The following is a 22,755-nucleotide window of genomic DNA, read 5'->3' as shown; positions in this document are numbered from 1 at the left end:
CACATGTGAGAAACCCCTGTGTGTGGGTGTCATGCAGTTGTGTAGTTTGGACTCTAAACGGAGGAGTTGAGTCTCTGGAGCCACTGATCTTTCATAGAATCATGGAACGGCTTGGGTTGGAAGGGACTTCAAAGATCATCTAGTTCCAACTCCCCTGCCATGGGCAGGGACACCCTCCACTACACCAGGTTGCTCAAAGCCTCATCCAACCTGGCCTTCAACACTTCCAGGGATGGGGCAGCCACAGCTTCTCTGGGCAACCTGTGCCAGTGCCTCACCACCCTCAGAGGGAAGAATTTCTTCCTTATATCCAATCTAAATCTCCCCTCTTTCAGTTTAAAGCCATTGCCCCTTGTCCTATCACTACAAGCCCTTGTAAAAGAGAGAGATTTTTTTTTTTTTTTCCTTAGAGATAAATTCAGGATATATTTCATGTTTCAGAAATTGTGCTGTAAACTAACAGGCTCAAGCAAAGCTAAAGGGAATAATGCCAAGATACAGAGGAAGCATTTGAAGGGCAAAGAAAGAAAACCAGTCTAATCAGATTGAAAGAGACTTTGTACCCAGTGCTGCCTATGGTTAATAAGATACAGCCATACGCCGTGTTGTATTGAGGCTGCATTGTACTGGGGGCGGGGGGGGGTGTCACTGTTGTATTTTTTTTAAAAAGAGGAGTGGGGGGTGCGGTGGGGGAGGCAACAGGACTCTAATCTTTGAGAATATACGCTAGAGGTCATCCCCAGGGAGGACAACGGACTTGGTGTAACAGCTTCTCCACTGTTTCTCAACCTGGTATATGGAAGCAGTTCTGTTGACGTGGTAAAGAAAAAAAACACAACTTCCCTGCGCAGTGGTGCTGCACCAGTGCCTGCCCCCATTCTGGCACTGGCCTTGGGGAGCTTCATGCAGATTACAGGATAATCGAGTCATGCAGAGTTCAGCTCAGGGCCTTCACCACTTGAAGCTACTTAGTGGTGGACAAATGAACTTCTTCCTGTTATTGGTGGTGCTGTCTGATTTTAATTTCAAAGGTTAATGGATTGGAGATGTATGTAGCAACTGGATTTCGGTCATGAAGGCAAACTTTAGAAGCTGAGAGGCCGTAATGTAGTGATGGTATAAGTAGCGGTGACGTGTTTTGGTAAGTGAGATCCTGTAGCTTCACCATTATTATTAAATAGAACTATTTGCAAATTGACTTGCTCTCCTGGGGAGAGGCCAGTTTTGGGGTTTTATTTTTATTTTTTAACTCTTGGCCAAACTTGAAATGTAAATGTAAAATATCCAGGGTTTGGTATTCAGCTGATCGAGGTGTCTCTGCTGTAAAGGTTGGTCTCAGTAGTTAGACCTCAGCTCCTGGGAGGTGCCCCATAACTGGGGCATCTTACTTTTATCCTGAACTCGCTCAGGAGAGAAGGGGAATAGGATATGCCTGGGCAGCAGAGGAGAAACAGGACCCTAAGATGACAACGGTCATCTGTCACTGAGGCAGCACGTTCAAACAAATGTAGATTAGTGTTGAACTCATCCGAAACTCACTACCTGGTTTGACTTGAAAAAAAATCAGTGTTTTCCCTTTGCATCAGCTTGGCTCAGATTTTTTTTGTTTAGACTCTACCAAAGGAAAGTTGTAGATCTGTGTACCTTTCAAAATGTTCCTCCAGAAAATTTCCCCGAAGAAATAGGGTTTTTTACTGCAAAATTATTCAGCCTGATCTGTCACTTAAGTCTAACACCTCTCAGGGCCCTGTAAAAATGTTCAAATTGTGCAAATCTCTATCCTAAGATCTTCACAGTCGAAAGACGTAAATAGGTAAGGGAAGGGGTAGGGGCAAAAGGGACCACTTGCAATGAAATGAATTCTGTCACACCTTGGTCAGCTAAACGAATCACATTTATTTGAAGTTTCACGTTGTTTTGACGAAATTCTACACGTGATGCCAGAGCTTTTGAGCCTGAACTCTCCAAAGCTCGCCCACCAGCAGCAGGGATGGCAACACCAAGGGAGAAGTGCCTCTGATGGGAGAGGGTAGGGTGACAAACATCTTGGGGAGGTCTGTGCCAACAGAAGGTGCAGTCAGGATGTCCCACGCAAGGACTAGTTCCGAGTGGCCCAGACAGCTGTGTTCATGGGAGACAGATGTGTTGTACAGCCCAGAGGAGGCTGAAGGCAGCGTAGAGGAACAGGCTGAGTAGCTCCTCTCGTGTGGGCTTGGACTGGCCGTACGGAGACCTGTGGCTGGTGACTCTGCCCAGAAGGCTCAAACTGCAACTGGTTTATTTTGATGTGGCTGAGTAAAATGGATCGTGGAAGGCATCTGCTTTGGAAATGTATTTGGCACAGTAAATAATATTTACATGACTCTTCCAGGAAATATCGCTGTGACATTTACTGGTTATTTGTTGTTTTGTTGTGTATTTTTTTTTAAACCTGTGTCCTTACCTAACCTTTTTGGAGACTGAGAGATCAGCTGCTTTAAATAGATGGCTCCTACTTTCCTTTCCTCCCCTGAGCAGTGCTTTTATTATTATCACATGAGTGCTAAAGAGATGTACGGCATTTTGCAGATGCTTCCAGATCGTTACTCAAAGGGATTTATGATTTGATCCCTGATCCTACATTGAGGTTTTTCAAGAACCATCTGTTGGGTCTTGCAGAGCCGTGGCACAGTGAGTGAAGTGCCCTAAGGTTTGTAGGGTTTAATTAAGTACAGTGCAACAGAGGAAAACAAGAATAGCAAATGCTGCCCACGCTTCAGCCCCCACTCAAGGACCTGGGCAGATAAGGAAAAATTGTTACCTTGGTGCCTTTTTACTCCTTCATTTAAACAGAACACGTGTACAACACAAATTAATTAATTGTAGGCTAAAATCTAGAAATAGTGAAATAAAGAGCCACATGAAGGTGAAAGGTAGGAAGCAAATTTCAAGAAGAGGAATGAGAATCCAGAGTGTTCCTTTTCGGATTATATCTATGTATCATGAACAATAGAAAGTCACATAAATTTTCATATTGCTTTTTCACAGTATTTAGCAATGTTCTTGGCGTTTTGGTTTGAGTCATATAAACGTTTCATAATCTTGCATGCTTTTTTTTTTTATTATTTCAACTTTTTGACATAACAGTTGACAATATGACCCCCTCAAGAAGTGAAATGCTGACGACATGTAAGAACTCTAAATTAGTACAGGTGATCACTTTGAGGAGTCTGGCTCATGATTTTTTGCCATGTGGTTTGCAACACAGGGAAATTAACTAAGAAAATTTCTGCATGTTGTAGTTGCAACACCCTCTTCCATTAAAGGACCTTGAGATGAAATTAACCTAACACTAATAAAAATATACAAGGAAAAGATCATCGTAATGGAAGAAACCAGCAGAAAAACTGCTAGTAGATGTGGATAGAAGTTTCCTGCCAGGGGTGTGTGTGTGGAAAACGCAATCACCTACAGAATGCCTTTCCCTACTTTCTTATCAGCTTTGGAGTTACTGTTTTATTCCTTCTTTCCCATCTTCTGGGCTGCTCTTTTCATAGTTCTTCTGCTCTGTGTTTGCTGGAGCACATGCCCTTACTCGTCAGTGCCTTATTGTTAAAACAAAACTATCCTCTGTGAGGTTCTTGGTGTCATTGCCATTAAGAACGATCTTCAACGCAAGAGGAGAACTCCTACTCTTCAACACACATTCCAAGAGCTGTTGGTATAAACAACCTCCTGACACCCTTAAGGTTTCTCAGTTCTTTGTAGCCTTTCCATCGTTGCTGGTTTCATGGTTCCCATTAATATCTCCTACTTTGTGCCACTGCCCGATGACGTGTGACCTTTCTCTGCTACCTCGATCTCCTCGGCAGAAATCCTCCTTTTGCAAAAGGCTGATGTTCCCATAAACTGTGACAACTATGACCACTTGCACGTGTGACAGCGAAGTGAACCCTTCCACACATCCTTGTGTGCTTGACAGGGCACGAGCAGGAGGCACGTTCAGCTGTTGCTGAGCAGCACTTGCACAGCATCAGGCCCTTCTCCTGCTGCCCTACGAGTGCCCTAGGAGTTAGGAGGGGACACAGGTGTGACGGCAGACTTGAGCTGCCCAGAGGGATGTTCCTGACCATATGACATCGTGCTTAGGAATAAAAGCTTGGCGAAAGAAGGAGGAAGGAGGGATATTTGGAGTTATGTCATTTTTTCCCCCAATTTTTTGTCACACGTACTAAGGCCCCGCTTTCCAGGAGAGCGCTTCGATACCTGCCTGCCAGGAATAGTGAATAAATTCCTTCGTTTTGTTTTGTTTTGCTTGTGTCTGCATCTTTGTTTCACCCATTAAATTGTCTGTATCTCAGCCCATGAGTCTTCTCGCTTTTGCCTTTCTGATTGTCTCCCCCATCCCTCTTGGGGGGTGTGAGTGGCTGTGTGGGGCTCAGCCGCCCACTGGGGTTGACTCACCACCACACCTCCTGTCCATACATAGGAATACTGATCAATTAAAGGAGTTGGGACAATATATAGGCATGTTAAAATGAAGAATAGGAAAGGGGATTACAAGAAGGAGTAAGGCTAAGGAGTCCTTTACACTACGTAGGTCCCCATCCCTCAAGAGCTGGACGCTTTATTGCTATGAGGTGCTGTATGGACCAGGATGTTATCTCCAGTGTGGTTGCAGGACAGAAGGGTTTAACAGACTGGGTAACTCCAGGTCCAATTCCCTCCTTTGACTGATGAACTCCGATACAAAAGCACGTCTGGTAGCCCAGAGCTTACTAATGTGAAGGAATCGGACCAAGACTCACAGCGGATGTACCCAGACCCTTTTGCCTTGTTCATGCCACCTTTTGGCCCCAATGGCGCTCTGGTTGCCAGCTGCACTGCGGGAGGAGACTGGTTAAATTGGGCTTTCCTTTAGTAAGAGTGGCTGCTGTTGCCTGCTCAGAAATAGGACATGATATATACCACTGTTGTGGACAGATGCATGGTATTACTTGTTTTGGTAATGACTTGTGTTGGCACGCTCGGAGTGGCACAGCACCCTGACTTAACTCTCATCAATCCTCCTCCTTCTTCCCCTCTGCCCAGTTACTCAAAGCTACTCCTGGCAAATAGCTTTGTGGAGATTTTAAACACTTCAGGATTTTACCTTTTTGTCCCTACTCCCCTCTCCCCCTCCTTCTCACATCTTTTATTATTTCAGTAAATGACAATATCATGTGCAGACACACTATATTGACAAATATCTTTTTTTTTATTCACCTTCATCAGTGAAGAACCAAAGGCAATAAAGGAGCATGGAGTGTTTGTGTTAACGTGGAATCATGCCAGAAGAACGTGTACCCAAGTTTCTAAAACTAGTAGCTGAAGGTACAATTTTTAGTAGCCTTTCTATCATGTGGTGCATCCGAATCATTGAGGGAATTAGGAGACAGAGAGAGAGGTTCCTTTATTTGTAAGCTCTGCTTCAAGCTTACTCCAGGTCAGCAACGCAGAACACCTGCCTGTCTAGCTTTTAGGGCTCGTACAGGAAAGAACATGATGCTGTTTTGTTCTTTCTGGACAGAAGTGGCTAAAACTACATTTGTCACGAGCGACATCACTGGGCTCTTTTAAAAGAAGCGAGGCTGAAGCTGATGGACGTACGAAACGAAAAGTGCCCTTTTTGTCTTTGTGTTTCTGTCTCTGCCTACGACTTGCCCGTGTGTTTTGTGAGTGCTCCGCAAATAACCGCCTCGTATCTCTTTCCACGGACAAGTAAAGGCCGGCAGGTCCTTGAACTGCCCACCCAGGTTTTTTGACAGCGTTAATTGGAGAGGAACGTTCAGAGAACAGGATGTTTTGTGAACATTTAGTCTGTAATCTGGTCCCTACTTTTATTCCAAGTTGCATCAGTCACAACACTGAAGAAATGCAGAGAAATGCTTCTCAGTTATCCTGCTCGTGAGATGGGTTAGGTACCTCGCGCAGCTCCGGAGTCGTGAGGGCAGTGGACTGTGTTTGGAAAAAGCCGGCAGGGGAACGCTGATGCCATGTGGGCAATGAAGCAGTATTTGCGGAACAGGCAGTGGGAAGTGACCTCTTGGGTATCTCCCCTAAATGTAATCAGAACTTTTAGACCGAGGATTGTTTGTTGTGATTAAAACTTGCTATTTCCTTGTGTCTCCCCCTCCCTCCTCCTACCCACCGCAGTTTCCTTGGAAAAACACTCCATTTGTCACAACTAGAAATTCCTGGGAATGTATCAGTTCTGATCAAAGTCACCAAGAACATTCTCAAAACCAGCATGAATTGTAGAGTGGGTTTGAGAGAACTGACTGCAATAATTGCTTGAGTTTTTCATGCTCATTGCATCTGACAAACTTAACTATGTGGGGACTATTTTAGGGAGCTCCCTCCCCCCTAACAGGTCTGGTGCCATTCTGGTGCAGAACAGAAATTCTTTAAAATCTTGAAAACTGGCATTGCAATACCCAGAATGCTTCCCTCTGATCTGATTGAGACTGGAAATCCTGAAAGAAGGTGCTATGAGATGTAGACCACATCATGCCCTCGTGGGATGTGATGTTCTCCAGCTGCCTGTGTTCTGTGTGCAGCTCATCCATTTCCATTGGCATCATGGCTGCAGATCAGATGGGATGCATCTGCAGACACGCGTTACCTTTTATAGGGCAGAAGTAGTCCCTTCTGGGCTGCTCTGGCCCGTACAAATCGGAGCCACAATCCCATGTGGGTGGATGTTGTTCGTTTGAAAAGCTTCACTCTTACAGAAGTTAATGTCATTATTGACTACGTTTTTAAAAACTCTACTTTTTACTTCTTTTGTGGAGAAGCATCTTATATCATTAGCTCTCAACCTGTATTAGTCCAATAAAGGCAATTAGTTTTCCCGATGGCAGAAAGCCTGCTCAGGGTTTGGCAGCTGCCCTTGGAGCGTATCCTTGGAGCAGATGGCTGCTTGCCTGCCAAATAAGATACAAATTAGATTTCCAGATGATTGAATGACGGTGGCAGGAGAGAAGCCATTCATCTTGACTCCTCCTCTGTTGCAAATCTGGTTAATCAGTAACCACTCACCGCTAGTGCACGCGCTCTGCACCGCCGCGGTATCAGCAGATGGGCCCCGCTGGGAGAAGGTGGGATAAATTAAAAGGAAACGTTTTGCTCATTGTAAACATTTGGTTTATAACGAATACCAAATCTGTCTTCTACGTGAGTGAATTGTCAGACATGGCTTAGTCTGTAAGGAAAGCAAGAAATTAGTATAACAGATCAATAGTCCCGATCCCCGGTCTCCATCCAGGCTCGTAACTGGGCTGAGCTCCCATGCAGCAGGAGGATAACTGTGGAGCTGTTTTGTGTGATGGATTTATTTACCATCAGCTTTTAGGTTCAAGCACCAGCTCCACGTTTGTGTATCTGTCATCAAAGTATATGGGGGAGTGCTCTGCTTGGCCCAGGAGGCCAGGAAAACAACCCAATAACCTGTGCTGCTCTTGTGGGTTGTTTCCTTCTTTTATTTTAAAAATGATGCATCTTTGTATTTGGACATGGCTGTTTCAACAGAGTCAAAGGTGAGCAGGTGATTGCTGACAGGTAAATGTAAGGGCTGGACAAAGAGCTCTAGTTCTGTGCCAAAACCCTTGGGAGTGACCACAGGCTCACCACACACCTGTGAAATGGAGCCAGGTTCCACCTGGAACTTCATGTTCTACCTAGACAGGGAGCAAAGCAATGAAAACAGAGTTTTGGGAAAAAATGGAAATATTTTTCCCCATGGTGGAAAGACAAACACAGTAGGATCACTGGTATGCTCAGCTGAACAAATGTGTTTCCAATGGAGTTAACAGAGTTGTACTGGTGGAACTGTGAAGGGAATCTGGCACAGAACTCAGGGACTGGACCATCAGTTGGTACCAGCAGATGTGGTTTCTGCTGAAGTCCATGAGGGGTAACGTTAATGCACAAAAGTGGAGAGAACTGAGCCCGGGACACTGCAGTCCAGGGGCTGCTGCTGGGGTTCTGTATCCAAACTGCAGGTTTCTCTGTGTCCTTCTCTTCTCTTCTCTTCCTTTCGTATAAATAGTGGGGAGAGAAAGATTGGTAAACTTGCACTAATTTAATGAATCTCACTTTTAATTTTCTTCCAGAGATTAATTCTTTCTGCTTAGTGTATCAATGCCTATAGAGCTGTAAAAGCAACTGTGTTAAAGCTACTGTGCAGAAAAAAACCAAAAACAAACCTTAAAAAGATTGGGAAAAATATTTGTTGCAGCTGTATCTAAGAAGGGTTTGTCAGTTTTCCAGCCTTCATTAAAAATGCATTACCTTCCGCAGCTGCTCTCCGGCCTAAAGAGACTGAAAGACAAAGAAATACAGAGTTATTTAATTTTTAAAGAAGAAATCTGGAGAGGATGAGGCCCGAGTCAGCACAAAGCTGTTCAGTGGGGTCAGCAACACTGGGGCTTGCTGTGCCCAGGGGTGATGGGGCCCTGGGGAGCAGAGGAGGGTGTGGGGGGGTGCCAGGTGGGGCAGGAAGGGGTGAGCATGGGGATTCTGTGCAGGAGACAGAGCCAGGAGCTGACAGCGGGGTGTCAGGGATGGGCAAAAATAGTGATGAGTCAAAATGTTTAACAATAGCTGGCGTGGGACGTGATGAGGAGGGTCAGAAGGGTTTGGGGGGAAGGTACGTGGGGTTTGGGGGGTTCTCTCTTCTCTCCCCCACCCCTCTTTTTGCTCTCCCCTGGAAGGAGGGACCGTGTGATGAAGTGGCAGGGCCAAGATGAAGTTCCACAGGAGGTTCCTGCAGAATTTGCTCAGGATGGGGCTGCAAACAAAGGTGGCAGCAGCTGTTGCTGTTGTGGGGCTGCCCTGAACACCCCTCAGCAGAAGCAGAACTGTGAGGGTGACAGAAGAACCACGCAGTGGCAAAGCAGGGGGGTTTGCTACCCCAGGCTGCGGTGTGTTTTGTGTGTATAGATTCTCTGGAAGATACTTCAAAGTTTGGATGTGCTCTGAAAAGAAGCTAGAAGGACTTTAAAGTTTCCGTGTCTGTTATTTCTCACAAAAATGTGCTCAGTTAAAAGTAAAAGGAGGTTCCTTATCCTGCTGTTTCTCTGAATGTTCAAGCTGAACTTTATTTCTGACTTTCACCTGCCCTTGTAACAGGTGAAAGCCAGAAATAAAGTCTAGATCAAGGCCCTCTAATGCTGTATCTACATTTATTGAACATACACCTTTTTTTCCTCGTTTCACCTAACGTTTGTTCATGTTAAAATCTTGAAGTAGACAAAGTGATTAGCAATTCGGGTGCATTTAGCTGAGAGAAATCCACAGGTTGTCCAGTGTTAAACATCAATAGTTCTTCTGTGTCAAATAGATATTGCCATCAAAGCACTAGAGATTTAGAAGGAACTAAATAAGACTTCTGAACAGACTCTTTTTTCCCAGTAAAAGCAAACCAGTGGTCCCTCCACTGCCTGAAAGCAAACAGCTGCATTGACTCAGGGTCCAGAGGAACTCACTTTATTTCACTTCCCGCAGCAGCGTTGGGTCTGAATTGGTGTCACAAGGAAAAGCCAGTGGTAGCCTAAAATCAATAAGCCTAAAATCACTGCGCTAAAATCAATCAGCCTAATAGCCTCTACATAAAGAAAAGGCATCTGAAGCTGAGCCTGTGTCCTCATAGGATCTGTTCACCTTGGGAATGTTACCGGATTTATCTCCTGTTTTGCCAGGTTGATAAGAGGTTATTGGTTTTTTCGGGTTTAAATTCTTGATGGGGAAACTGAGACATAAGCAGTGAGAGACACATGTGTTGTAGTGCACTGTCTGTGGCACAGGTAGTATTTGACCTAAAACTCCTGGAATTTCTATTTTTGCCTTCCTATAGCATCTCTGGCATCTACGGCCTGAAACAGGCAGTGTCTTGGCACACACTGCCAGTAAGATCTGTTCTGAGAGCAGCACGTGGGCAATACACAGACAGGGAAGAGGAATTTTTCAGCAAAGCAACTTTTCGGAAATCCTGTGGAACCTTTAACTTCCCGTCAGCTTTATTCATTCATTCATTCACTGCTTCACTTTAAGCCTCCCTCCCTTTCGAGGGGAGAACCTCATACAGCCACATGACACATCTGGAAATCCTGACACGGATCAGCAGGGTGACCTGGTGCTGAGTACGACACTGTGGTAATGCTTAGAGGTGGTGTGTGGGCAGGGTGGCAGGACAGAGCCTGGCTGCCCTCTCCGTGAGGAATCTGTTGCCTAAAATAACTGGGAGGGGCATGGCACGTGTTGTTAAACAATTTCGTCTTTCTTTTCTCTGCAGTGGAACAGGTTGCCCAGAGAAGTTGTAGATGCCCCATCCCTGGAAGTGTTCAAGGCCAGGCTGGATGAGGCTTTGGGCAACCTGGTGTAGTGGAGGGTGTCCCTGCCCATGGCAGGGGGGTTGGAACTGGATGATCTTTGAGGTCCCTTCCAACTCTAACCATTCCATGATTCTATGAGTCAGGTGAGTGCCAGTTACTAAATGGTCCTGGGACATCCTGAGCTTCCTTGGGACCGAGGGCCTGATTACAGTTAGACTGGATGCTGGAGCTCATCCACAACGGTTTTCATGCTCATAAATCAGAGTTTCACTGCACACCAAACCCCTCAATTCCCTTCTCTCCCATCACAGATTCTTCATGCCAGTACTGAGCTTTCCTCCCAGGCTCCCTCTCTCTCCTCAGTTATTAAGCCTTATTAGAAAGAATCTGCCCTAATGAACCTGTTGTGGCCAATGTATTGGTGCTTGCTCCAAGCAGTCTCGGGTCTGTTTTAATTACCCTCCTGTTGGTAATTGCTGTCTTTGTGTTCATGTGCTTTTATTCTTCTTTCTCCACTTTGCTGATTTAAGACTTTTAAAAGAAGTTTTGCAATTTTGCAACATCAGACAGAAGTCTGTTGGTCAACTAATATTGTTTCAGCTCCTTGGTGAATTGCAGTTTCTCTCTTAAGGTATCAAGGAAAGCAGGAAAACTTAATATTTTGTATTACAACAAAATTGTCCAACAGTTCACAGGAAGGAGTATCCATCCCTTCTGCCTGTTTACCAAAGTTAGGCTTCTGTTATTTCGATCGCAACAAGAAAGGACAGACAGCAAGGATGTCTCAGCAGAAGTTTATCCTCAAAATTGAAGTCTAAATCGGAAGGATTTGTCTTACATTTTCACAGCCACTTTAATCCTAAAAATAGTCCAAAGCCACAAACAAACTAACACCCTTACCACCACCCCCCCTTAACATTGCTTTGCCATGAGAAAATTAGAAAATTTTAAGTTTCGTTTAAGGCTGTCGTTATTTGTTCAGTTAAAATCTAAAAATAGTCTTACAAAAGGTAGATGTTTGGTGTTTAGATCTAATTTCAGTTACAATTGAATCAAGTGAGACTGAATAGATTCTTGGACAGACAGTCAGACTGGAAAAAGATGGAGTAGATTCCGTAAATAACTCATCTTCCCTGGAAGTGTTCCAGGCCAGGTTGGATGAGGCTTTGGGCAACCTGTTGTAATGGAGGGTGTCCCTGCCCATGGCAGGGGGGTTGGAACTGGGTGGTCTTTGAGGTCCCTTCCAACCCAAACCAGTCTGTGATGCTACGATTCTGCTGTCTGTATGGTGCGAATCGCACATCAATATTCCATCATACTGCGCTTGGAGGCGGGAATGTAGCCGGAATGATGTCTGGGCTGTGATGCTACTTGGGACATTTTCATGGTTAAGAAGAGAGAAACTGTGGTTTGTTGTATGTAGGTTGTGTTTAAAATGGATAAATGTTTGCAGCTATGGCCCTTTCGTGATTCGTGTGAAAGATGCTGGTGACATTTTCAGTTTCTTGCAGAACTGGATAATAATAAGGTAATAACAGATGTGCTATAAATAATTTTCTTTAGAGCTTTGTGTTTGCTTGATGATACTCTGATCTGTGACCTACTATTAGTATTTCTTATAGGAGCCTAAATTAAAAATATCAATTCGGGGGGGAAAAAAAAGACTTAATGGACTATTGAGCTGGGCATTTTATTGCTGTATCAATAATGTGTTGTAATTAAAAAAAGAAAAGAGTGGCTTTGGGAAAAGTAAAGGGAAGGCAGAAGGTTTTGATTCATACTTGGGTTTCTGCTGCTCTCATTGCTAACTGTCAACCAGTGAGACCGTGTTGCTGGTAGCAGTCTAAACTGGTTCTTAGATGTAGGAAGTAGGCTGAGACTTGCCTCAGGGACAGCTAATCTTATATCTGGTTATTGAGATTATTATTTTTTTTTTATCTTCCTTCTTAAGCGTTTGGAGTTGCTGTCTGTCAGATAAGGAATCCTGAGCTAGATAAATCAAAAGCTTGAATCAGGCACAACAAATAACCGTAACGTGTTTTTCCTTGGTCAGTGTTGGTCCCTGCTTCATATGCCTCTCTATAACAGCATCCATGTCATCTTCTTTGGAGCCTCTAAACAGACCGGGGAGTTCATCTCGTTCTATGCTTTGCTTTTTTTCTTTTTTTAATTTAATTCAGCCCTGAGTTTCTGATTAAATGTTTGCCCTAAACGGTACTGCTACAAGGTCTTTTTCCAGTTTGCACAGATTTTCACTCCGATTAATAATCTGAATCCTGTATCTAGTGGGATGTAGATAGTAGATATTAGCAGCCGCTCCGATGACGCTACTCCACTCCGACTCTGAGGCATCCTGTTGAAAAACTGGCCTTTTCTCGGGGTTGCACTATTTCAGATTTTAGTACTGAAGGGTTTGTGCTGCTCCTTTATTTTTCAAAAGCCTTTTTGTGGTCTTGCTCACTCCTGCTGTAATGCTTTAATTTGCCAGTTGTCTCCAAAAGTGGATTTTTTTTCATTGAGGGATACAAAATTTGCACAGGTTATTTGCTGTTTCTTTGGCTCTTGCATCCTGTAGCTGTTCCCAGATGCAGTATCTCCAGAGGGGGCTCACAGCTGACCATGACTTGCTGAGGGAGCAGGGGTGACACTTGGGTTTTGCCCATGTAACTTGCAGGTTTTTGAATGTCACAGTGCATGGTATTTCCTCTGCTATTTACTTGTTTGGAGATGTTTCTAGAATTTCCTATTTGTTTCCACATTTTCTAGTGTGAATATTTATTGATTTACTTTGTACGTGGTTCCTTCAGTAATGGAAGTTTTCCTGCAGTCACTCTGCCACAGCCATTCCGGTGCCTGATAAAGTTTCTATTTAAACACCTCTGCAAGTCAGTACAATCCCAGTGGCGTTCATAGCAACTGATGTCTGCTAAACGGGATTGCAAAGACCCCTGTTCATAAAAACTCTCCACGCCAAAATACATTTAGTGCTGCTTTTCAAGAGCCCCAGCTGAGAAATGCTTAGTTTTGTGAAGCTTGACAAAGTAATGCCTCGCTCCCCGACCAAATGCAATTAGGTGGATCTGTTAGGATAGTGTTGTTGGAAAGAACATTTTGATATGCTTAACAGTTGCTACTTTAAATGCACGTTTTCTTCAGAGTTTGCAGAAACTTCGACTCTGTCCTGCTGCCTGCAGGTTTGGTGTGTCACTGTCTGCGCTTTTTGACCTCTGCAGGGGAAGTAAGTTACAAGCACGTGAGAAGAACCGTGCCCGTGTATCGTGTTCCCTTTGGGTTATCTGCTTGGCTGACAGGAGTGAGTTCAGGTAGAAAATCACAAGGAAATGCAGAGCAAGGCTTTAGGAAACAACAGGAGAAGTATTGATTAGGAACAGCCTTTCCTGGCTGCAGCGTGTCTACATCAAACCCCTGGATGGTTTGGAGGGATGCCAGTGGCTGAAAATGCTGACCGAAGCAAGAAGGTGAGCGAACAGGTTGTGAGCAAATTGATAAAGAAACACAGGGACAGCAAGTGTCTGTCTGTCTGACTTGACCCGAAGACGGGAGTCAGCTGATCTCACCAAAATTATCATTAGAGACTGAGCTTTTGTGAAAAAATTTGTACAAAGGTCACTTTTGTTAAGCCAGTATCCAGAATTTAAGGATCATTTTGATAACTGAATAAACTCTGTCTTTGAATGAAAGCAGAGTTTTTCCGAGTTAACACGATGGGTAAAAGAGGGCTGAGAAGTGGTGTGTGTGGTGCTGTGCTGACCAGGTCTCGGCGTGGGTGCCACACGCAGCAGGACCGTGGTGTCGGCAGGCATGGGAGGTGCCGCAGCTGTGGCTGTTACCCGAAAGGGCCCAAGGTGGGGTCACACCTGGAACATCTTCCCTGGTTTATTCCTCTTCTGCTGCAGAATGTGATTGCTGCAGGGCTCACATTCTTCTCACATTTCACTTTCATCCACATGATTTTTCCTCCCTTTTCTTTACGTAAAGCTTACTCACTGACTACAATGTCTTGGTCTGCTTACAGGCTTTTCTTGACATGCTAGATGTTATTCCCAGGAAAGTATATTGGTCGTCTTCTGTTCAGGTGGACATGTTTGTTTTGGTTTTCTTTTTTTTTAAATGCAGAATGAGCTTCATAGTGTTTAGTGTGGGGAGGCCTCGTCACAGGTTTGTCACCTCCATGAATAGTTAGAAACGTACAAATTATGGGTTCTTGCCAGTAGTCATCAAACTGTGGTTGTATTTTATTTTTCCTGGCTCCTGATCCACTGTGACAAATTTAATTCTCATTGCTTCCTCCATTTGGAATTGCAGTATTAACCAAATATTACAGTTGTCTCACCTGCACCTGTCTGTTCTGCTACTTCTCCCCATTATGGACAGTTGGATGCACAGTGATCTTTCTTACTTTTAACCGGAAAACAAAATATTGTTGCTTCACATTGCTTTTTATTGTCTGAGTTTGCTGGTTCAACTTAGAAACAAAAGTCTTCTCTTGTATTACTCACGGGAAATTTTATTGCCCCTGCACCGTAGCCATGATCAAGCCTATGTTTTTCTAATGTTTTTCCTATGTTTTTCTAATGTTTTTCTAAAACACTTCAAGGTTTTGAGAAGAATACATACTAGCCTCATCTGAGACTGGAGGACAGCCCCATTTCCAGTGAGGCTGGGTGCTCTGGACAGCCCTCGGCAGCCTCCCCACCTCTGCGGCACGCAGAGAATACAGCGTTCCCAGCGCTGCCCCTCTGCACCCCAGTGCAGCTTTCGTTCAATTAGAATGTAGAACCATACAGGAGAATTCATTTACTCAGTAAATTAAATGCTTTTATGTGAGCTGGGTGTATTTCGAGCTTGGTTAAGAGGCTCCCACAGTAGTTTGAGTACTTTTTTCCCCCCTGTCCTATTGCTATTGTCACTAATATCTGTAAATCTTAATTGGAATTACAGAGCTGACAAAATATGCCAGTCCAGAGTCGGCTGGGGCGGGAAGTGACTCTAGTCCTTCCTGGCCCAGCAAAGCAATCAACGCTCCTTAACCATTTCTAATGGCACAGGATCAGCCTTTAAGGTTTGGAACAGGATTGTCACCCCTCAAAGTGAAATACAACTGAGGGGTGGGCAGAAGTCCACTGCTCAGGACTGTGTGTGGCTCTGACTACTCGCCCATTAACAGGCAAGGCGCTTTTCATTTAGGTGCGTATTTCTTCTGACTCCATATTACTTACGCACTTGTTTTCCCAGTAAACTCGTGGAGAAGGATCTATCCAAAATGAAGGACTGTGCATTTAATCACAGGTTGAGCCACTTTGAGGTAGATACCCAGGGAACTGCAGAAAACACTTGGTACCTACTGAATCACTGTAATCTTCTGCTGTAGAATTGATGCTATGTCTAATTTTGTGTTGACAAGTTTGGTGGCTGAGGTGCCATGGCCGAGATGAGTTGTAAAATGAAGGATAAGGACTTTGTGCAGGAATTAAGCTGTTTCCTTCCAACAGAAGGAAAAATTCTGAATGACCCACATTGGAATTCTGACCTATTTAATTGATGTAATTTCAGCTGTGCCTATGCAGCCCTTTCTCTCCTGCCTCTGCGTTCCTGTTACAATGAGTACATCCACCTGTCTGCAGCAGGAGTGTGCGACAGGACCCTGCTCCTCTTCCTCCCTTCAGTTTTTCATTGCGTAATTCGGATCTCTCTGCACGTGTGCATAGTGTTGGGGAGGAGGAGCAGCCCTGTGAAAAATTATTCTGCCCAGATTTTTTTGCTTTTAGCAAATGTTTTGGGTCAAGAATGCTTTTTGGACTGATTCTCATCAGTCCCCTAGAGCTCAGTGTAACTCTTGCAGCAAATACCACCTCTCCTGTGCCTCCTGCTCCAAGGTGTTTGCAGCTGTTACCATCTCCGAGGTTTGCTTCTGGTGTCACTCACCTATTTGAACTCTTACTGGGATGCTCTTCAGGCTCCACTGACAGAAGGTGCCCCTCTCCTGCCCCTGGCTTTATCACGCACTGGGTACGTTTAATCTCCCCCTCCCTGATGTGGTCTGAAGGCTCTAGGAAGCTGTTGCTGTCTTTCTGAGAAGAAAGAGCTCTAGGCAGAGACATGCTAAACTGATGGTGAGGGAGAGGGGGGGGCTTTTAGGTACTGTGTGCTACCTGTCAAGGAAAAAACAACACCGGGAGTTAAAATAAAGCAGGAAGAGTCTCCACAGACCTGACAGCTGAACTTCTGAAGGAGCTGTAAAGTGCTTTTTAGCTCTTCTGTGCACGGGCATTTGATACGGCACTGCTCTTGAAGGCAGAGCCAGTGCTCATCTTCTGGTGACTTCAAGTGGTCACCCAGAACACTTCGGAAGGTCAAGGAAGATGCAGTTCTCGGGCTTTGCTTTGAGAAATTAGGGCACTTAAAGCTTAATTGGCTTGGAGGCTCTAAGTCAGAGGAAAGCCCTCTTTAGAAGCAAACATCCAAAAAACTCTCAATCGCTTGTCCTCGTAGGATCATACAGATTTGAAACAGATTCCAGAATTTAAGTGATCAGTCTCAAGGCTCTTTGGAAAAGTCCGTGTATCTTTCTAGTGGATGGTAAGGAGTCCTCAAGTTTGGTGTGAAACATGCCATGGTGCTCCCCCTGAGAACCTCAGCATGGGTACCGAGGGGCCAAGCCGAGACAGGGTCAGTGCAGAGGTGATCAGAACATGAGAGAAGGGAAGGTGTGGACAGGTATCCAACTGGTGAGCCAGTGACCTCGTTCCAGTCCTGTTTATCACAGAACGTAACCATGAAGGCACGGGCAGTGGTCACGACACAATATGGACAAACCATGTGTGAGAGGTGTGGCTGCACACAGGTACGTTTTTGTTGGTGTTTTTTTTTTTTAACATAGAACAAGCAGTGTGCTTTTACTTATTGAGTCATCATTAATTAATAATTAAAAACAATGACTAAATTTTAAGAGAGCTTATTCTGTTATGTGTTAATTGTGGGTCTTAAGAAGGCTCACAAGTGCAAAGGAAAGATTTTTATACATTTTTATACATCTGCTTATGCCTTATGTCGTAACATGTGAGAGCATGTGAAACAGGGCAAGGGAATAATGACCACCACAAGTACTACTTTTTTTTTTTCTTAAAAAAAAAATTATGCCACATTGACTTTTACCAATAATCCCTTGGGATAATGGTCTTTTAATCCTATGGTTTTATTTCTTCACTATTTCTTCTTACAGTACATGCTTAAATGCATTAGTGGAGAACTGTACAAAAAATGTAGATTGGGAATGGTGGGGATATTTGTAAGGCCACACGTTATTTATTAAGTCAGGCGGCTTGAATTCTGAGCTGGTGTCAGCTACACGAGAAGTTCAGGAAATGGACTTGACCAGTAAAGTCAGACAATTGATTCTGCTCTTGTCCCAAATGCTTATTTGCCTAAAACAGTTTTGTTTGGAGACAGCAAAGCTTTTTGGTTGTGTTCCTCCTCCAAGTCCATGTTCTTATAGAGCCCAGTTCTCTCACTCTGTGAGGTTTTTTTGGGGGGTTGTTCTTTGTTTCCATGTTCAGGAATCTTAACTACTTATTTGAAGCAGCCTTACCTTTCATCCTCGGTGTTTCCTAAAGACTTTTAGATGCCGTTTTATAGCATTTTTCTCTGACTCTGCTTCCTGATGCGTAACAAAAAAAGAGTTCCCCTCCAGATTGCAAATCTGCTACTGCAACCTTCGCTGTCACTTTAGTCAAGATCTTTTCTGTAGCCGTTGGTCTTAAAAGACATTCCCTGGGCTTGACAGGCTTTCCTGTTCTACCTTTTTACTGGGAGACTGATTTGCACAGAATCCAGACCTGGATTTTGCTATGTTGTAGTTTTGCCTGATGCTTGAAGGAAGGGGTCTTCCACACACCAATCCTGCAAAAGTGAGGATAAAGCTATTACAAAAATGCACAGATTACTCCGTTCAGCTCCAAGGGGAAGGAAGGATTTCCTTGACCTGCAATCCTTTTTTTGCCACCCCTCACTTCTTCTTTTTTTCACTCAGAAAGAACTGCAGAGTTCTGTTTCAGTCAGAAGCTTTGTAACAATGCAAAAACATCGTTCCTTGTATGATCCAGCAGCCAGTTCCTTGCAATAGTACTATGAACACCAATTAAGACAGGCACAGGGTTAAGACCACCCTCACGCTGTTGTTTTTAACTCCTTTTTATCACTTAGAAAGCTTTTGGTCTCACTGCCTTGTTTCCCACCATAGCAATACTCTCTTTTGGTGTCGCTTTACCCATTTCCAACTTGAGCAAAACCAGCTCTCTGTTTTGAACACAGGGGGTGTTTTACACAGTCCACTACTGAAATGTAGGGATTTTGAGGATAAAGTATGCTTAGAATTTTAATAGGGTTCAATTTGCATTAAATCTATCCTAGAGAAAATCTGATGTGATGTTTTCTTTCATGATTTTGCATCCGAAATCAAGAGTTACTCATGCTTAATTCCGAAACTTTAAATCTTCCATCGAATGTGACAGTATATAATAGATTTAGCCAGTAGTTTGGCAAATATTAGACGTGCTTCTAGAACAACAACTTTGAGGCTGAGTGACAGTTGAATTACCCAGATTCCATGTGATAAAGGACGCAGAAGGAACTTTTTTGACTCCTTTCTTATAAGTGATTTTAAAAGAGAACTTTTTCCTCTGCCATCACTGTCCTCGATAGATCTGTTATCAAAGTTAAAACACTTACCCAAACTGCCACAGATCTGATGACCCGTAGAAGAAGGACTATCAGACCCTAATTGCAAGAGCTGTGTAATTTCAGAACTTCCCTTCTCTTGTTCACCTACTCTCTGACCTTTCCGTCAGCTTCTAATTTCCCTCTATAATTGACTCTTTCTTTTTCCAGGACAGGAAACTATGGCAGCACATGCATCTTCTTAATGCAATGGCAGATCCAAACAGCGCTGTCAAATGCCTAACAAATTAACTTGTATCTATTTTACAATGAAGGTTTTTTTTGGGGGAAAAAAAAAAAAGTTTGAACAAATTTTAGTGAAAAAGGAGTGAGTTTCCCTGAATCTTGAGGTTCTGGGTGTTTTGTTTCTAATACAGAAACCTCAGTGAAGACTTCAGCACAAACTTGAAGGCAGTGTTCCAAGACGGCTGTTTGGTTCACGACTTGCTCGTTTCAGTGACACGTGCTGACGGAGCAAACCCTGAGTTCACTCTGCTTCAAGGGACGGCTGGTCAACTGGGACAGGGCCTGAAGAGGGGACCTGAAATAGCCTGAGCAAACTTGTATGTTCTCATCCAAAGTGAGTTTTCCGTATCTTTTCTATATCACGATACCTCTGTATCTTTTTTTCTTGAAGAGACTTCTGTTTCAGCACTGCCTTTCCCAGCTTTCCCTGCATACCACTGTATTTATTGACTGATACAGGAGAGAGTGATTTGTGCATCTACTCAGGAATGCCCTTACCTTACTGGTTAATCAGCAACACTCACAGTCAGCAACTGGAAACGAAAAACCAGACTTTACTTCCAACTGCAGTAGCCTGGAACTAATGTTTAAATAAATCAAAGTATCAGTTAACAAGATAATGTTGTTTGGAATTAGAACAACTGCATTCCTAGAAATTATCTACTTCTTACACATCTAGTAGCCACAAACTTGAAAAATAAAGACAATTTGTTGCCGTGCTATAACCAAACAGGCCCACCCACAGTTTAAAAGACAGAGAAGAAAGTACAGTAGCAGGAAAAGAATGGTTGTAACTTTTCATGTCCCATTTATGCCTGAGTTTAGGAATTAAACTACATTTGCTTTAGACATCGTACTGTCTTGTAGCCCATAAACCTTTCTGCTGGCCATGTCTTTTGTCACTTGTTATTAAAACGTTCAGGACACTGGAGAGTCAAAGGCCAAGGTTAGGTCTTTACTCAGGTGTTTGAATCACAGAAGTGATGTGTCTGTATAATCTACTCAGAATTCAAGATCAAAACTGATACTGTAGCTTCTGTTACTGTGTATGGCTATCAGCAGGGACACGATAGTCTGCATGACAGAACGGAATAAACCCAACCAAACTCACCCCTTACTCTTAAAACAACCTCTGCCTTCCCTCAGTGGCGAGTTTTTAGATTTTGCTCCTCCCCAGGCACAGAGAACCCACGGTGTTTCAAGGGGAATGGCACAGAGAGCGCGTGTGTGTGGGGAAATGCACAAGTCTGAAAAGCCTGTGGAGTCCCTGGCACCCACTAAATGCAGGACTCCTTGCTTTGCCTGGAATCTCCCTATTTTGTTTTTAAAAGTAACCTTATGACAACCGAAGGCACAGCCCTTTGCACCTAGGAACAAACCCACTGTGTTTCCAAGTTGAAGATATGAAGATATATTTCATATCTTTATCCTTCTTTTAACTTTCACTCATTTGGTTCTGTCTAGGGACTGCCAGAACAAGCATGGGCCTCCCCTTTCTTGTCTTTAATATCTCTTGTGGCTCTTGCTCTTTTAACCCCCTCGGGCCTGGGTGGGGATACCCATCCATCTGGGAAACAGACTACTTATCTCACCTTGTCTCTCTTGATTTCTCTTCCTTGCAAGGGTTATTCAAGACACCAGCTAGCACCATCCCTCTTGAAATCAACTGTGGCTTGAAGAATAGCTGTCTCTGGAGATCAAGTATCCATCATCAGTTTCATTCTCATCAACTAGATCTCTTCAGGACACTGCCTGAAGTATTAAGGTAAGTGAAAAGTACGCACGTTTACAGAATTTTCTGAAATGTCTTGAGTCAGTGAACATTTCACACTCTTCCATGCCTAGCAAGACAGAGTTACTGTCTCTGAGAAAGCATTTTAAGGAAAGACCACATCCAAATAGGACTGAAAGAACAGGAGCACAACCCACGTCGCTTGTGAAGACAGTAATCTGCAAAATGGAAACTCAGATGTTGCCATTATGCCTACCCAAAAGTACAGGAAGTTGTTATGATTTACTCAGAAAAAAAAGCTGTGAATAACTGCTGGGCTAAAGCTGCCATCCATGAGAAAACGGCATGCACTATCTTCACTTTCCTTGGATCAAAACATTCTAACACCCCAGAAAAACTGTGTACTGAGCAGACTGTAGTACAAATTTGCTAGCAATCAATAACAATATCTACCTGTTCTTGATATTTTTTTTTGGGGGGGGGGGTGGGAGTGGTATATTTCTATATCTGAAAGTTTTCATCTTTGATACCAACTTACTACAGGTAAGCATTTGGCATTCCAGGAGAATGGTCCATAGCTACGCTACTTACTGTGAGCATAGAGTATTCTGAGACTGTACTTAATTAATCAACAGCCTTCCTGAAACAAGTGTCTCAGCCCTGGAGGTATCTTCCTCCTTTCATGAATTCAAGGGATGCCACAAGACGCAGCATAGACCAGACATCTCGATTAAGGAGCTGAAGTTGTGCAAGGTGACTTTATGTGTAGGAGTCTTCATTAATTTAAGGCTGGTTTTGTCTAAGATCAAGAAGTCTCCTCATGCATACAGCATCGAGTGTCGTTGTTGAAGTAATTTGTGATTATCACAACCCATGAGGACTTCACAAAAAAACAAAAGGGCTGTCTCCAAAGTCATCAACTGGATATGGAAGATGCAGCTTAATACACTTCATGCTGCATCTTTTGGTCCCTGCTTCCAAGCCTTTGCAGTACCGAGGACAATCCAGAGATCTCTTGCAGCTAAACGTTATAGTCCTGAACTAAAGGAAACTCTTAATTCCTTGAAAAGACCAGAAGGTTTCTTTCATCTTTTGGGAGATGCAAGATTGGCTTTAGGAAAAGGAGACTCACAGCCTGAAAGTTTGGTCATACACTGGCTCACTTCCTTTTACTTTTTCAGACAAGGTGATATGGAGAAGATAGGAGGTAATATCATTGTGGGAGATCTGCTGCTTTTATTTTAAATTATGGATCTGCCTCCTGGTAGTAACTCAGAGCAGAATATTTACAGGGCCAGTGGCTCTTTGAAATCATAAAATTATTTTAATTCCAGTCTCTTCTTGATCCGCCTCACTGACTTCTCCCAACTACAGCTAAAACAGGATATTGAAGGCACTTCTGGAACTCCAAAGGAAAAGAATAATACCCATATTCCTTTTCAGTGACAATGTCAGAGCTTTATCTGCCTGTCTTCAAGGTGAGGTGTTTCTGATCTGCTTGCTCTGAATTCACAGTGGTGAAAGGTGGCCCAGGCCAAACGCCAGAACGACTCAAAGCAGGTGACACACAAAGAGGTGTTCTCCCCTATCCGTGTGGGAAATAACTGCAGGAAGTACTGCACTAGATAGCTGTGATGGTTCGAGAGCTCAAAACCAGTTATCCTATTGGCCTCTACAGCACCTGCTTCT

Source organism: Tauraco erythrolophus, chromosome 6 (genome assembly GCF_009769465.1).
Source record: "Tauraco erythrolophus isolate bTauEry1 chromosome 6, bTauEry1.pri, whole genome shotgun sequence".
Taxonomy (NCBI): domain Eukaryota; kingdom Metazoa; phylum Chordata; class Aves; order Musophagiformes; family Musophagidae; genus Tauraco; species Tauraco erythrolophus.
The sequence above is the reverse complement of the archived record's forward strand: the minus strand, read 5'-3'. Positions refer to the sequence as shown.